Raw genomic sequence first — 16,135 nt, forward strand, 5'->3', positions numbered from 1 at the left:
AAACTATACAATGGATGTCGGGATTGAACCCACAACCTAATACATGCAAAGCATTCGCTCCACCACTGAGATACATCACATGTCAGTTAATGACATATAAATACAATGAGTTTTTCTTCAAACAACTCCATTGAAAGTACAATTCCAGCATGACAGCTATTTCTCATAACAGCACGGACGGGGATTGAACACGTAATCCTCAGTTTACGAGACCAACGCCTTACCACTTGGCCACCATATTCTGCTTGGAATATCAACATTCTGGAAAGTAGCAGTTCTGTAAATGCTACAACAGTGATGCTTGGGATTGAACACAGGACCTCATACATGCAAAGCAAACACTCTACTGCTGAGACACATCCCCTTTAAATATAAATAATGCCATATCAACACAATTAACTTTTTATGTACCCCATTCCAATGAAAGTACAATTCCATTACATCAGCTATCTTCCATAAAGGCACGAACAGGGATTTAACGCATGTTCTTTAGGTTACAAGACCAAATCACTTACCACATCTCTATTTCCTATTAAACATCAACATTCTGGAAAGTAGCAGTTGTGTAAATGCTACAATGAAGATTCTGGGAATTGAACACATGACCTCATACAGTGAGGGAAAAAAGTATTTGATCCTCTGCTGATTTTGTACGTTTGCCCACTGACAAAGAAATGATCAGTCAAAAATGTTAATGGTAGGTTTATTTGAACAGTGAGAGACAGAATAAAAACAAAAAAATCCAGAAAAACGCATGTCAAAAATTTTAATGACGGAAATAAGTATTTGACCCCCTCTCAATCAGAAAAATGTCTGGCTCCCAGGTGTCTTTTATACAGGTAACGAGCAGAGATTAGGAGCACACTCTTAAAGGGAGTGCTCCTAATCTCAGCTTGTTACTTTTATAAAAGACACCTGTCCACAGAAGCTATCAATCAATCAGATTCCAAACTCTCCACCATGGCCAAGACCAAAGAGCTCTCCAAGGATGTCAGGGACAAGATTGTAGACCTAAACAAGGCTGGAATGGGCTACAAGACCATCGCCAAGCAGCTTGGTGAGAAGGTGACAACAGTTGATGCAATTATTCGCAAATGGAAGAAACACAAAATAACTGTCAATCTCCCTCGGCCTGGGGCTCCATGCAAGATCTCACCTCGTGGAGTTGCAATGATCATGAGAATGGTGAGGAATCAGCCCAGAACTACACAGGAGGATCTTGTCAATAATCTCAAGGCAGCTGGGACCATAGTCACCAAGAAAACAATTGGTAACACACTACGCCGTGAAGGACTGAAATCCTGCAGCGCCCGCAAGGTCCCCCTGCGCAAGAAAGCACATATACAGGCCCGTCTGAAGTTTGCCAATGAACATCTGAATGATTCAGAGGAGAACTGGGTGAAAGTGTTGTGGTCAGATGAGACCAAAATCGAGCTCTTTGGCATCAACTCAACTCGCCGTGTTTGGAGGAGGAGGAATGCTGCCTATGACCCCAAGAACACCATCCCCACCGTCACACATGGAGGTGGAAACATTTTGTTTTGGGGGTGTTTTTCTGCTAAGGGGACAGGACAACTTCACCGCATCAAAGGGACGCTGGACAGGGCCATGTACCGTCAAATCTTGTGTGAGAACCTCCTTCCCTCAGCCAGGGCATTGAAAATGGGTCGTGGATGGGTATTCCATCATGACAATGACCCAAACCACACGGCCAAGGCAACAAAGGAGTGGCTCAAGAAGAAGCACATTAAGGTCCTGGAGTGGCCTAGCCAGTCTCCAGACCTTAATCCCATAGAAAATCTGTGGAGGGAGCTGAAGGTTCGAGTTGCCAAACGTCAGCCTCGAAACCTTAATGACTTGGAGAAGATCTGCAAAGAGGAGTAGGACAAAATCCCTCCTGAGATGTGTGCAAACCTGGTGGCCAACTACAAGAAACGCCTGACCTCTGTGATTGCCAACAAGGGTTTTTGCAGCAAGTACTAAGTCATGTTTTGCAGAGGGGTCAAATACTTATTTCCCTCATTAAAATGCAAATCAATTTATAACATTTTTGACATGTGTTTTTCTGGATTTTTTTGTTGTTATTCTGTCTCTCACTGTTCAAATAAACCTACCATTAAAATTATAGACTGATCATTTCTTTGTCAGTGGGCAAACGTGCAAAATCAGCAGGGGATCAAATACTTTTTTCCCTCACTGTACATGCAAAGCATGGGCTCTGACACTGTGCTTCATGCCCTTCATGTGATATAAATAATGCCCTATCAATATGTCATGAGAATTTTGTTATCTCAATGGTTGAAGTCAAACACTTCTTAAATCTTTGAATAATTCCCAAATTAATTAAACAAAGACCCAATTCTGCAACGGTCAGCCTTTATTCATTGAGAGCTCTGTTATCACAATTTCAGAGTCCATCTTTTATACACACACGTCATACAAAAATCCCACCCCGCTTTAGACGGGCTGTATTTTTCCACTGTACTCCTGACCATCAGGTCACACACACACACACACACACACACACACACACACACACACACACACACACACACACACACACACACACACACACACACACACACACACACACACACACACACACACACAGACACACAGACACACACACACACATACACACACACACACACACACACACATGTTCTTATCATAGTCTACTCCTTGCTCGGGCAGGCTGCATTCCTTAGTTATCGCCGTCCTCGCAATATTCTGCAACATGTTTCATACTCTCTTCCAAGCCTAACAGTTTCTCTCCTCCCTAAATTGGGAGGCCTATTTCTTTATCTTGGTTTCTCAGTTGTCTGTAGACAGTTCTCCTTGTCCTTTGTTGTCTGGTCTAACTCCTACTCACATTGCTAAATAGTAACACAATGTCATAATCTTTACTGGTCCTACACACACACACACATTATTAGATTATAGTCTCAGGATTCTAACATATTTCATAAAGTGGAGTGTAATAATTAGTCATTACCAAATTCTTTTATCACAATATAATTAACTTGAAAGACAATGAAAGTACAATTCCATGATATAAGCAATTTTCCATGAAGGTACGAACAATAATTGAACCCTTGTGCTTCAGTTTAAAAAACCAAATGACTTACCACATCTCTATTTCCTGCTCAGAATATCAACATTCTGTAAAGAAGGATCTCTGTAAAGGCATATTTAACAACCCAAAAATATACAATGAAGTACTTGGCAATTAAACCCACAACCTACTACATGCAAAGCATTCGCTCTACCGCTGACCTATATCCACTGTCTATTGTGGAAGAAACGCTATATCAATACAAAACATTTTTACACAAATCAAAGTATAATTCCATGAAATCAATATCTTTCATAAAGGCACAGATGTGGATGGAACCCATAATCTTCAGTTTACTAAACATAGGCCTTACCACTTGGCCACTATTTTATGCATGGAAGCGCGACATTCTCGAAAGTAGTAGTTCTGTAAACGTGGATTTGACACAAAACTTCTTCCTGGAGGAGCTAGTGATTGAACCAAGGACCTCACACTTGAATAGCATGTGCTCCACCTCTGATCCACAACCCTTTTGGTTCGAACATATAATGCCATATCAACATAATGTACTTTTTATAGTCACCACTCCATTGAAATTGCAATGCCATGATATCAGCAATCTTTAATACAGGTATGGACAGGGATCGAACCCATGAACTCCAGTTTGCAAAAGCAAGGCCTTACAAGATGCCCACCATTCCACTTATCTTCTGTAAAGGAACGAACTGGGATTTAATGCATGTTCTCCAGGTTGCAAGACCAAGTGACTTACCACATCTCTATTTCCTGCTAAATATCAACATTCTAGAAAGTAGGAGTTGTGTAAACACAAATTTAACAACCAAAATAATACTATAGTGATTGAACCCACCACCTAATACATGCAAAGCATTTGCTCTAACACTGAGATACATCCCCTGTCTATTGTTTGAGGAATGCCATATCAATATAATGACTTTTTATACCAACTTCTCCAACGACAGTATAATCAGCTATCTTTCAAAGAAGCTCGGACGGGGATTGAACCCATGATCTTCGGTTTACAAAACCGACACCTCACCATGCCATGCCACTTACCTTCCATAAGGGCACGAACAGGGATTTAACGCATGTTCTTCAGGTTATAAAACCAAATGACTTCCCAGATCTCTATTTCCTACTAAATATCAACATTTTGGAAAACAGGAGTTTCATAAACTCAGCAATGGAGATGCTGGGAATTGAACCCAGGACCTCATACAAGCGATGCATGTGTTTTACCACTGAGCTACATCCGCTTTCTGTGATAAAAGTAATGCCATATCAATACAATGAATTTTATCTATACACCATTCCAATGAAAATACAATTCCATGAAGTTACGAACAAGGATTGAACCTACAAGCTTCAGTTTACAAAACCAATTTACTTACCACATCTCTATTTCCTCCTTAAAATATCCACTTTCTGGAAAGTAGGAGTTTAGTAAATGCAAATTTAACAACCGTGAGTATACATTGGAGAATTTATGGACTGAACCCACGACCTCATATATGCAAACCATTAGCTCTAACACTGAGCTACAACCCCTGTCTATTATGTAAGAAATGACATATAAATACAATGACGTTTTCCACAATCCACTAAAATGAAAGTACAATTCCATGATACCACCTATCTTCCATGAAGGTACAAACAAGGATTGAACCCATGTGCTTCAGTTTAAAAAACCAAATGATTACCCACATCTCTATTTCCTGTTTAGAACATCAACATTCTGGAAAGTAGGACTTGTGTAAACGCAAATTTAACAACAAATAATATCCAATGGAGAAGTTTGGGAATGAACCCACGACCACATAAATGGAATTAATTCGCTCTACATCCCATGTCTATTACGTAAGACCTGCCATATGAATACAATGACTTTTTCTACAATTCACTCCAACCGCTAATTTGAATATCAACATTCTGGAAAGTAGTGGATGTGTAAATGTGAATTGGAGACAAAAATACTCCTAGGGATTGAACAGATGACCTCATACCTGAAAAGCATGCGCTCCACCTCTGAACTACACCCCTTTTGGTTTGTAGATATAATGCCATATCAACATAATGTGCTTTTTATAGTTACCACTCCATTGAAATTACAATTCCATGATATCAGCAGTCTTTAATACAGGTATGGACAGGGATCGAACCCATGAACTTCAGTTTACGAAAACAAGGCATTACAAGTTGGTCACCATTCCACTTAAATTCCATAATGGCACGAACAGGAATTTAATGCATATTCTTCAGGTTACAAGACCAAATGACTTACCACATCTCTATTTCATGCTAAATATCAAGATTCTGGAAAGTAGGAATTGTCAAAATGCAACAACGGAGATGCACCTCAGGACCTCATATATGCAAAGCATGCGCACTACCACTGAGCTACATCCCCTTTCTGTAATACATATAATGCAATATCTATCAAATTAACTTATTCTTTACACTATTCCAATGAAGGTACAACTCCATGATATCAGCTATCTTCCATAAAGGTACGAACAAGGATTGAACCCATGTGCTTCAGTTTAAAAAACCAAATGACTTATCACATCTCTATTTCCTGTTTAGAATATCAACATTCTGCAAAGAAGGAGTTTTGTAAACGCAAATTTAACAACCAACAACGGAGAAATTTGGTAATGAATCCGCGACCTCATATATGGAATTAATTTGCTCTGTCATTGAGCAACATCCCATGTCTATTATGTAAGAAATTCCATTTAAATACAATTACCTTTTGAATAGATATATATTTTTAATAGCTTTATATACATATATATTGAGGTGATAGCATCGGAAATGATTTTGGCGGTTGACCTGCTTCTGTTTTGTGGGTGGCACTGTGTGCTGTTTTCGATGGATGGGTCCTGGCCTCTCGGGGGCCTAGGGATCCGGGGAGACGGGGGAGGTATGCCGATCACTGGGATGACGGCCCAACTTGGGAGGGGAGGGGCTTTAGCGGGGGAATTAGTGGAGAACAATTGGAGGGTTACTTAGTAGCAATGCAAATATCATGGTACAGTCAATCACTATGGTATTTTTTATTGGTAAATTTAGAAATATATATAATGATAAATATATTTGAAACTTGTATCTCATTATGGTATGTGGGGAAATAAGTATAGCCAGTTAATAACATTTACATTTACATTTACGTCATTTAGCAGACGCTCTTATCCAGAGCGACTTACAAATTGGTGCATTCACCTTATAGCCAGTGGGATAACCACTTTACAATATGTATTTTTTTATTTATTTTTAAAATTTTTATTTTTTTGGGGGGTGGGGGTAAGGGGGGGTAGAAGGATTACTTTATCCTATCCCAGGTATTCCTTAAAGAGGTGGGGTTTCAAGTGTCTCCGGAAGGTGGTGAGTGACTCCGCTGTCCTGGCGTTGTGAGGGAGCTTGTTCCACCATTGGGGTGCCAGAGCAGCGAACAGTTTTGACTGGGCTGAGCGGGAACTGTGCTTCCACAGAGGTAGGGGGGCCAGCAGGCCAGAGGTGGATGAACGCAATGCCCTCGTTTGGGTGTAGGGACTGATCAGAGCCTGAAGGTACGGAGGTGCCGTTCCCCTCAGAACTCCGTAGGCAAGCACCATGGTCTTGTAGCAGATGCGAGCTTCAACTGGAAGCCAGTGGAGTGTGCGGAGGAGCGGGGTGACGTGAGAGAACTTGGGAATATTGAACACCAGACGGGCTGCGGCATTCTGGATGAGTTGTAGGGGTTTAATGGCACAGGCAGGCAGCCCAGCCAACAGCGAGTTGCAGTAATCCAGACGGGAGATGACAAGTGCCTGGATTAGGACCTGTGCCGCTTCCTGTGTAAGGCAGGGTCGTACTCTCCGAATGTTGTAGAGCATGAACCTACAGGATCGGGTCACCGCCTTGATGTTAGCGGAGAACGACAGGGTGTTGTCCAGGGTCACGCCAAGGCTCTTCGCACTCTGGGAGGAGGACACAATGGAGTTATCAACCGTGATGGCGAGATCATGGAACGGGCAGTCCTTCCCCGGGAGGAAGAGCAGCTCCATCTTGCTGAGGTTCAGCTTGAGGTGGTGATCCGTCATCCACACTGATATGTCTGCCAGACATGCAGAGATGCGATTCGCCACCTGGTTATCAGAAGGGGGAAAGGAGAAGATTAGTTGTGTGTCGTCTGCGTAGCAATGATAGGAGAGGCCATGTGAGGATATGACAGAGCCAAGTGACTTGGTGTATAGCGAGAATAGGAGAGGGGCTAGAACTGAGCCCTGGGGGACACCAGTGGTGAGAGCACGTGGTGCGGAGACAGATTCTCGCCACGCCACTTGGTAGGAGCGACCGGTCAGGTAGGACGCAATCCAATAGTGAGCTGCGCCAGAGATGCCCAGCTCGGAGAGGATGGAGAGGAGGATCTGATGGTTCACAGTATCAAAGGCAGCAGACAGGTCTAGAAGGACAAGAGCAGAGGAGAGAGAGTTAGCTTTAGCAGTGTGGAGACCCTCCGTGACACAGAGAAGAGCAGTCTCAGTTGAATGACCAGTCTTGAAACCTGACTGGTTTGGATCAAGAAGGTAATTCTGAGAGAGATAGCAAGAGAGTTGCTCAAGAGTTTTGGAGAGAAAAGAAAGAAGGGATACTGGTCTGTAGTTGTTGACATCAGAGGGATCGAGTGTTGGTTTTTTGAGAAGGGGTGCAACTCTCGCTCTCTTGAAGACGGAAGGGACATAGCCAGCGGTCAAGGATGAGTTGATGAGCGAGGTGAGGTAAGGGAGAAGGTCCCCGGAGATGGTCTGGAGAAGAGAGGAGGGGATAGGGTCAAGCGGGCAGGTTGTTGGGCGGCCGGCCGTCACAAGTCGCAAGATTTTATCTGGAGAGAGAGGGGAGAAAGAAGTCAAAGCATAGGGTAGGGCAGTGTGAGCAGGACCAGCAGTGTCATTTGACTTAACAAACGAGGATCGGATGTCGTCAACCTTCTTTTTAAAATGGTTGACGAAGTCATCCACATAGAGGGGGAGGGGGGAGGGGGAGGAGGATTCAGCAGGGAGGAGAAGGTGGCAAAGAGCTTCCTAGGGTTAGAGGCAGATGCTTGGAATTTAGAGTGGTAGAAAGTGGCTTTAGCAGCAGAAACAGATGACGAAAATGTAGTGAGGAGGGAGTGAAAAGATGCCAGGTCCGCAGGGAGTCTAGTTTTCCTCCATTTCCGCTCGGCTGCCCGGAGCCCTGTTCTGTGAGCTCGCAATGAGTCATCAAGCCACGGAGCAGGAGGGGAGGACCGAGCCGGCCGGGAGGATAGGGGACATAGAGAGTCTAAGGATGCAGGAAGGGAGGAGAGGAGGGTTGAGGAGGCAGAATCAGGAGATTGGAGGGAGAAGGATTGAGCAGAGGGAAGAGATGATAGGATGGAAGAGGAGAGAGTAGCGGGAGAGAGAGAGCGGAGGTTGCGACGGCGCATTACCATCTGAGTAGGGGCAGAGTGAGTAGTGAGTAGGAGAGCGAGAGAGAAAAGGATACAAAGTAGTGGTCGGAGACATGGAGGGGAGTTGCAGTGAGATTAGTAGAAGAACAGCATCTAGTAAAGATGAGGTCAATCGTATTGCCTGCCTTGTGAGTAGGGGGGGACGGTGAGAGGGTGAGGTTAAAAGAGGAGAGGAGTGAGTCAAAGGTAGACGTAGGGAGGTTGAAGTCACCCAGAACTCTGAGCCATCCTCAGGAAAGGAACTTATCAAGGCGTCAAGCTCATTGATGAACTCTCCAAGGGAACCTGGAGGGCGATAAATTACAAGGATGTTAAGCTTGAATGGGCTAGTGACTGTGACAGCATGGAATTCAAATGAGGAGTTAGACAGATGGGTCAGGGGAAAAAGAGAGAATGTCCACTTGGGAGAGATGAGGATTCCTGTGCCACCACCCCGCTGACCAGATGCTCTCGGGGTATGTGAGAACACATGGTCAGATGAGGAGAGAGCAGTAGGAGTAGCAGTGTTTTCAGAGGTAATCCATGTTTCCGTCAGCGCCAAGAAGTCGAGGGACTGGAGGGTAGCATAGGCTGAGATGAACGGCAGTTCCAGAGGCTGCGGGAAACAAAGTACTTTAATCATATGTTTTCGTTTCAGTCGCCTCCATCTCCTCTAACTGAAGCTAATTGTAGAGATATTTTTTTGTATTGATAATGTAAAATGAACAGCCATACAGAAAGACTCATGTGAATCAAATCAAATCACATTATTATTTGCCACATGCGCCCTGAATACAACAGGTGAACATTACCGTGAAATGCTTACTTACAGAGGAGGAACTTCTGGATGCAATTTAAGACTTTAAGTCCGGGAAAACTCCAGGGTTGGATGGCATACCAGTCGAGGTATACCAAACCTTTTTTGATATACTCAGAGGACCGTTATTAGCATGTTTTAACCACCTATGTACAGTGGGGGAAAAAAGTATTTAGTCAGCCACCAATTGTGCAAGTTCTCCCACTTAAAAAGATGAGAGAGGCCTGTAAATTTAATCATAGGTACACGTCAACTATGACAGACAAAATGAGAAGAAAAAAAATCCAGAAAATCACATTGTAGGATTTTTTATGAATTTATTTGCAAATTATGGTGGAAAATAAGTATTTGGTCAATAACAAATGTTTCTCAATACTTTGTTGTATACCCTTTGTTGGCAATGACACAGGTCAAACGTTTTCTGTAAGTATTCACAAGGTTTTCACACACTGTTGCTGTTATTTTGGACCATTCCTCCATGCAGATCTCCTCTAGAGCAGTGATGTTTTGGGGCTGTCGCTGGGCAACACGGACTTTCAACTCCCTCCAAAGATTTTCTGTGGGGTTGAGATCTGGAGACTGGCTAGGCCACTCCAGGACCTTGAAATGCTTCTTACGAAGCCACTCCTTCGTTGCCCGGGCGGTGTGTTTGGGATCATTGTCATGCTGAAAGACCCAGCCACGTTTCATCTTCAATGCCCTTGCTGATGGAAGGAGGTTTTCACTCAAAATCTCACGATACATGGCCCCATTCATTCTTTCCTTTACACGGATCAGTCGTCCTGGTCCCTTTGCAGAAAAACAGCCCCAAAGCATGATGTTTCCACCCCCATGCTTCACAGTAGGTATGGTGTTCTTTGGATGCAACTCAGCATTCTTTGTCCTCCAAACACTACGAGTTGAGTTTTTACCAAAAAGTTCTATTTTGGTTTCATCTGACCATATGACATTCTCCCAATCCTCTTCTTGGTCATCCAAATGCACTCTAGCAAACTTCAGACGGGCCTGGACATGTACTGGCTTAAGCAGGGGGACACGTCTGGCACTGCAGGATTTGAGTCCCTGGCAGCGTAGTGTGTTACTGATGGTAGGCTTTGTTACTTTGTTCCCAGATCTCTGCAGGTCATTCACTAGGTCCCTCCGTGTGGTTCTGTGATTTTTGCTCACCGTTCTTGTGATCATTTTGACCCCACGGGGTGAGATCTTGCGTGGAGCCCCAGATCGAGGGAGATTATCAGTGGTCTTGTATGTCTTCCATTTCCTAATAATTGCTCCCACAGTTGATTTCTTCAAACCAAGCTGCTTACCTATTGCAGATTCAGTCTTCACAGCCTGGTGCAGGTCTACAATTTTGTTTCTGGTGTCCTTTGACAGCTCTTTGGTCTTGGCCATAGTGGAGTTTGGAGTGTGGCTGTTTGAGGTTGTAGACAGGTGTCTTTTATACTGATAACAAGTTCAAACAGGTGCCATTAATACAGGTAACGAGTGGAGGACAGAGGAGCCTCTTAAAGAAGAAGTTACAGGTCTGTGAGAGCCAGAAATCTTGCTTGTTTGTAGGTGACCAAATACTTATTTTCCACCATCATTTGCAAATAAATTCATTAAAAATCCTACAATGTGATTTTCTGGATTTTTTTTCCTCAATTTGTCTGTCATAGTTGACGTGTACCTATGATGAAAATTACAGGCCTCGCATCTTTTTAAGTGGGAGAACTTGCACAATTGGTGGCTGACTAAATACTTTTTTTCCCCACTGTAGGTATTTGTAGTTGTCCACATACTCTAGGTCAGACCCGCCGAGAGTAGTGATTCTAGTCGAGTGGGCGGGTGCCAGCAGCGTTCGATTGAAGAGCATGCATTTAGTTATACTAGTGTTTAAGAGCAGTTGGAGGCTACGGAAGGAGTGTTGTATGGCATTGAAGCTTGTTTGGAAGTTTGTTAACACAGTGTCCAATGAAGGGCCAGATGTATACAAAATGGTGTCGTCTGCGTAGAGGTGGATCTGAGAGTCACCAGCAGCAAGAGCGAATACATTGATATACACAGAGAAAAGAGTCTGCCCGATAATTGAACCCTGTGGCACTCCCATAGAGACTGCCATAGGTCCAGACAACAGGCCCTTTGATTTAACACATTGAACTCTATCTGAGAAGTAGTTGGTGAACCAGGCGAGGCAGTCATTTGAGAAACCAAGGCTATTTAGTCTGCCAATAAGAATGCGGTGGTTGACAGAGTCAAAAGACTTGGCCAGGTCGATGAAGACGGCTGCACAGTACTGTCTATTATCGATCGCGGTTATAATATCGTTTAGGACCTTGAGCGTGGCTGAGGTGCGCCCATGACCAGCTCGGAAACCGGATTGCATAGCGGATAAGGTACGGTGGGATTCAAAATGGTCGGTGATCTGTTTGTTAACTTGGCTTTCAAAAACTTTCGAAAGTCAGGGCAGGATGGATATAGGTCTGTAACAATTTGGATCTAGAGTGTCACCCCCTTTGAAGAGGGGGATGACCGCGGCAGCTTTCCAATCTCTGGGGATCTCAGACGTTACGAAAGAGAGGTTGAACAGGCTAGTAATAGGGGTTGCGACAATTTCGGCTGCTAATTTTAGAAAGAAAGGGTCCAGATTGTCTAGCCCAGATGATTTGTAGGTGTCCAGATTTTGCAGCTCTTTCAGAACATCAGCTGTCTGAATTTGTGTGAAGGAGAAGCGGGTGGGGGGGGGCATGGGCAAGTTGCAGCGGAGGGTGCAGAGCTGGTGGCCGGGGTACTGGTAGCCAGGTGGAAAGCATGGCCAGCCGTAGCAAAATGCTTGTTGAAATCCTCGATTATTGTAGATTTATCGGTGGTGATAGTGTTTCCTAGCCTCAGTGCAGTGGGCAGCTGGGAGGAGGTGCTCTTATTTACAGTGTCCCAAAACTTTTTGGAGTTAGTGCTACAGGATGCACATTTCTGTTTGAAAAAGCTAGCCTTTGCTTTCCTAACTGCTTGTGTATATTGGTTCCTAACTTCCCTGAAAAGTTGCATATCGCGGGGGCTGTTCGATGCTAATGCAGTACGCCACAGGATGTTTTTTGTGCTGGTCAAGGGCAGTCAAGTCTGAGGAGAACCAGGGGCTATATCTGTTCTTAGTTCTGAATTTTTTGAATGGGGCTTGCTTATTTAAGATTGAGAGGAAAGCACTTTTAAAGAACAACCAGGCATCCTCTACTGACGGAATGAGATCGATATCCATCCAGGATACCTGGGCCAGGTCAATTAGGAAGGCCTGCTCGCTAAAGTGTTTTAGGGAGTGTTTGACAGTGATGAGGGGTGGTCGTTTGAACGCGGACCTGTTACGGACGCAGGCAATAAAGCAGTGATCGCTGAGATCCTTGTTGAAGACAGCGGAGGTGTATTTAGAGGGTAAGTTAGTCAAGATGATATCTATGAGGGTGCCCATGTTTACGGATTTAGGATTGTACCTGGTAGGTTCCTTGATAATTTGTGTGAGATTGAGGGCATCTAGTTTGGATTGTAGGATGGCCGGGGTGTTAAGCATATCCCAGTTTAGGTCACCAAGCAGTACGAACTCTGAGGATAGATGGGGGGCAATCAATTCACATATGGTGACCAGGGCACAGCTGGGGGCTGAGGGGGGTCTTTAGCAAGCGGCAACAGTGAGAGACTTCTTTCTGGAAAGGTGGATTTTTAGAAGTAGGAGCTCAAACTGTTTGGGCACAGACCTGGATAGTATGATAGAGCTCTGCAGGCTATCTCTACAGTAGATTGCAACTCCAGCTCCTTTGGCAGTTCTATCTAGACGGAAAATGTTGTAGTTGGGGATGGACATTTCTGAATTTTTGGTGGCCTTCCTAAGCCAGGATTCAGACACTGCTAGAACATCAGGGTTGGCGGAGTGTGCTAACGCAGTGAATAACTCAAACTTAGGAAGGAGGCTTCTGATGTTAACATGCAAAAAGCCAAGGCTTTTACGGTGACAGAAGTCAACAAATGATAGCATCTGGGGAGTAGGAGTGATATTGGGGGCTGCAGGGCCTGGGTTAACGTCTAAATCACCAGAGGAACAGAGGAGGACTAGAATAAGGATACAGCTAAATGCTTTAAGAACTGGTCTTCTAGTGCGTTGGGTACAGAGAATAAAAGGTGCAGATTTCCGGGCGTTGTAGAATAGATTCAGGGCATTATGTACAGACAAGGATATGGAAGGATATGAGTACACTGGAGGTAAACCTAAGCGTTGGGTAACAATGAAAGAGATAGCATCACTGGAGGCACAAATTGAGCCGGTCTCTGCGTGTATGAGGGGTTGAACAAAGGAGCTATTTGAGGCAGTTTGAGAGGGACTTGGGGCTCTACAGTGAAATTGTATAATAAGAACTAACTGGGACATCAATAGGCAAGGCATATTGACATGGGAGAGAGGCATAAAGCAATCACAGATGTTATTCGAGAGAGCTAAGACAACAACTGGTAATGGCGATGAAAGTTTGGGCTGAGGCTAAACAGATAAAACAGGACAGGGTACCGTGTAAAGGAACAGTCCAGCAGGCATCAGCTGTGCAGCTGAGTGATCCAGTGAACAGCAATGTGAGTCCGAGAGCAGTTCGAATTGGTGCTACAGCACAGGCGATCAGGAAGCACGGCTGTTGAATTGCGTGTGCTAGCGGGCAGGGGCTAGCAGATGGATCTTTGTGGTCGTCGCAACGGGAAGCCTGTTGAAACCACAGACGATTACGTCGGCAGACCAGTTGTGATGGATCGGCGGGGCTCCGTGTCGACACTAGGAGGTCCCGTCCGATTGACAGAGAGGTAGATAGCCAGTAGATTGGCCTGACTCGAGGCTAGCTCAAGGCTGATTAGCCAACCACAACATCCATTCGGTTGCAGCTAGCTAGTTGCGATGATCAGGTGTTAAAGGTCTAGTGATTCAGTGATTCCGGCAGAAAATCCGATATGTTATGTCGCACATGCAGCTAACAAAAACATATGGAAATGTCTGCTCTACCCAAAATTACAACCAAATAATTGCAGCATTACCGCAAAAATGGAAGAGGAAAGTGGAAGGGGGAAAAAGTAAGGAACTTGTCTGTCGGCCTTGCATTAAAGAACATAATTGGTTAAAGAAAACTGTGATAAATAAAAAAGTATACCAGTTTCATTTAAGGACCAAAGGATTGACAGCCGTCCCATATAGATTGCAAAATAGTTGGGATGAGATTTTTGACATACCGATTCCATGGCATAGTGTTTATGAACTGATACGCAAAATGACGCCGGATTCAAAATGTTTCAATTTGAATTATTGTATAAAATTCTTGCTACCAATATAATGTTATTTATATGGGGGATACAATCTTCCCAGCTCTGCAGATTTTGCTGCGAAGAGACAGAATCATTAGATCATTTGTTTTTGGTACTGTCCATTTGTAGCTTGTTTGTGGACACAGGTCCAGGAATGGCTAAAGGATTGCAATATTTACCTGGCGCTAACCCTGCAGATAGCATTACTGGTTGATCTGAAAAGTCATAGTCAATCGATCAATAATATAATAATACTTTTAGCAAAAATGTTTATTTTCAATTTAAAATCTGTAGAAACAATGAGAATAGAAAGGTTCCGAAATTTTGTATAACATCACAGTACAGTTGAAAAATATATGGCAAATAGAAATCCAATAAGGATGGTGTTAAGAGAACGATGGGAGGTGTTGAATGGAGCTGACGGATGGGACTAATAACAACTAACAACAACTAATAACCACAAGATAACTAATAATGTAAAGCATACTGTGTCCATAATAAGTATATAGGTTATAGGTTGAGAGCTTTTGTAAAAGAGCATAGTTAGAAAGATATTGCATATAGAAGCAAACCGGATGGACAACATGAAAATGATAGGAGAGGTTGAGGGTAGAGGAAGTTCATTAGTAAAAACAAACAAAATAGAATTATTGTAAAATTGACTGTGTCCATAAAATGTATATAGAATGTATAAGTATGTACAACACTTTTGGTAATGAACCCGCAACCTCATATATAGAATTAATTCGCTCTGTCATTGATCAACATCCCGTGTCTATTACGTAAGAAATTCAATTACTTTTGCGACGAACCTCTCCAACGAAAGTACAATTCCATGATATCAGCAATCTTTCATAAAGGGAGAGACGGGGACTGAACGCATGATCTTAGGTTTACGAAACCGACACCTTACCATCTGACTACTACACCACTGAGCTCTGATAGGAATATCGATATTCTGGAAAGTAGAAGTTGTGTAAAAAAGTTGAGGCTAGGGATAGAACCAAGGACCTCATACTTGAATAGCATGCGCTCCAACTCTGAATTACAACCCTTTTGGTGTGTAGATATAATGCCATGTCAATACAATGTCCTTTTTAAATACACCACTCCATTGAAATTACAATGCCACGATATCAGCAATCCTTAATACAGGTAAGGACAAGGATCGAACCCATGAACTTCAGTTTACAAAAACAAGGCTTTACAAGTTGGCCAGCATTCCACTTAACTTCAATAACGGCACAAACAGGAATTTAACGCATGTTCTTCAGGTTACAAGACCAAATGACTACATCTCCATTTCCTGCTCAATATCAACATTCTGGAAAGTAGGAGTTGTGTAAATGCAAAAGCTGGGGACTGACCCAAGGACCTCAAACATGCAAAGAATGCACTCTACCACTGAGCTACATCCCCTTTCTGTGATAGAAAAATGCCATATCAACTAAATTAACTTTTTCTATACATCATTCCAATTAAAGTA

Source organism: Coregonus clupeaformis, chromosome 6 (genome assembly GCF_020615455.1).
Source record: "Coregonus clupeaformis isolate EN_2021a chromosome 6, ASM2061545v1, whole genome shotgun sequence".
Taxonomy (NCBI): domain Eukaryota; kingdom Metazoa; phylum Chordata; class Actinopteri; order Salmoniformes; family Salmonidae; genus Coregonus; species Coregonus clupeaformis.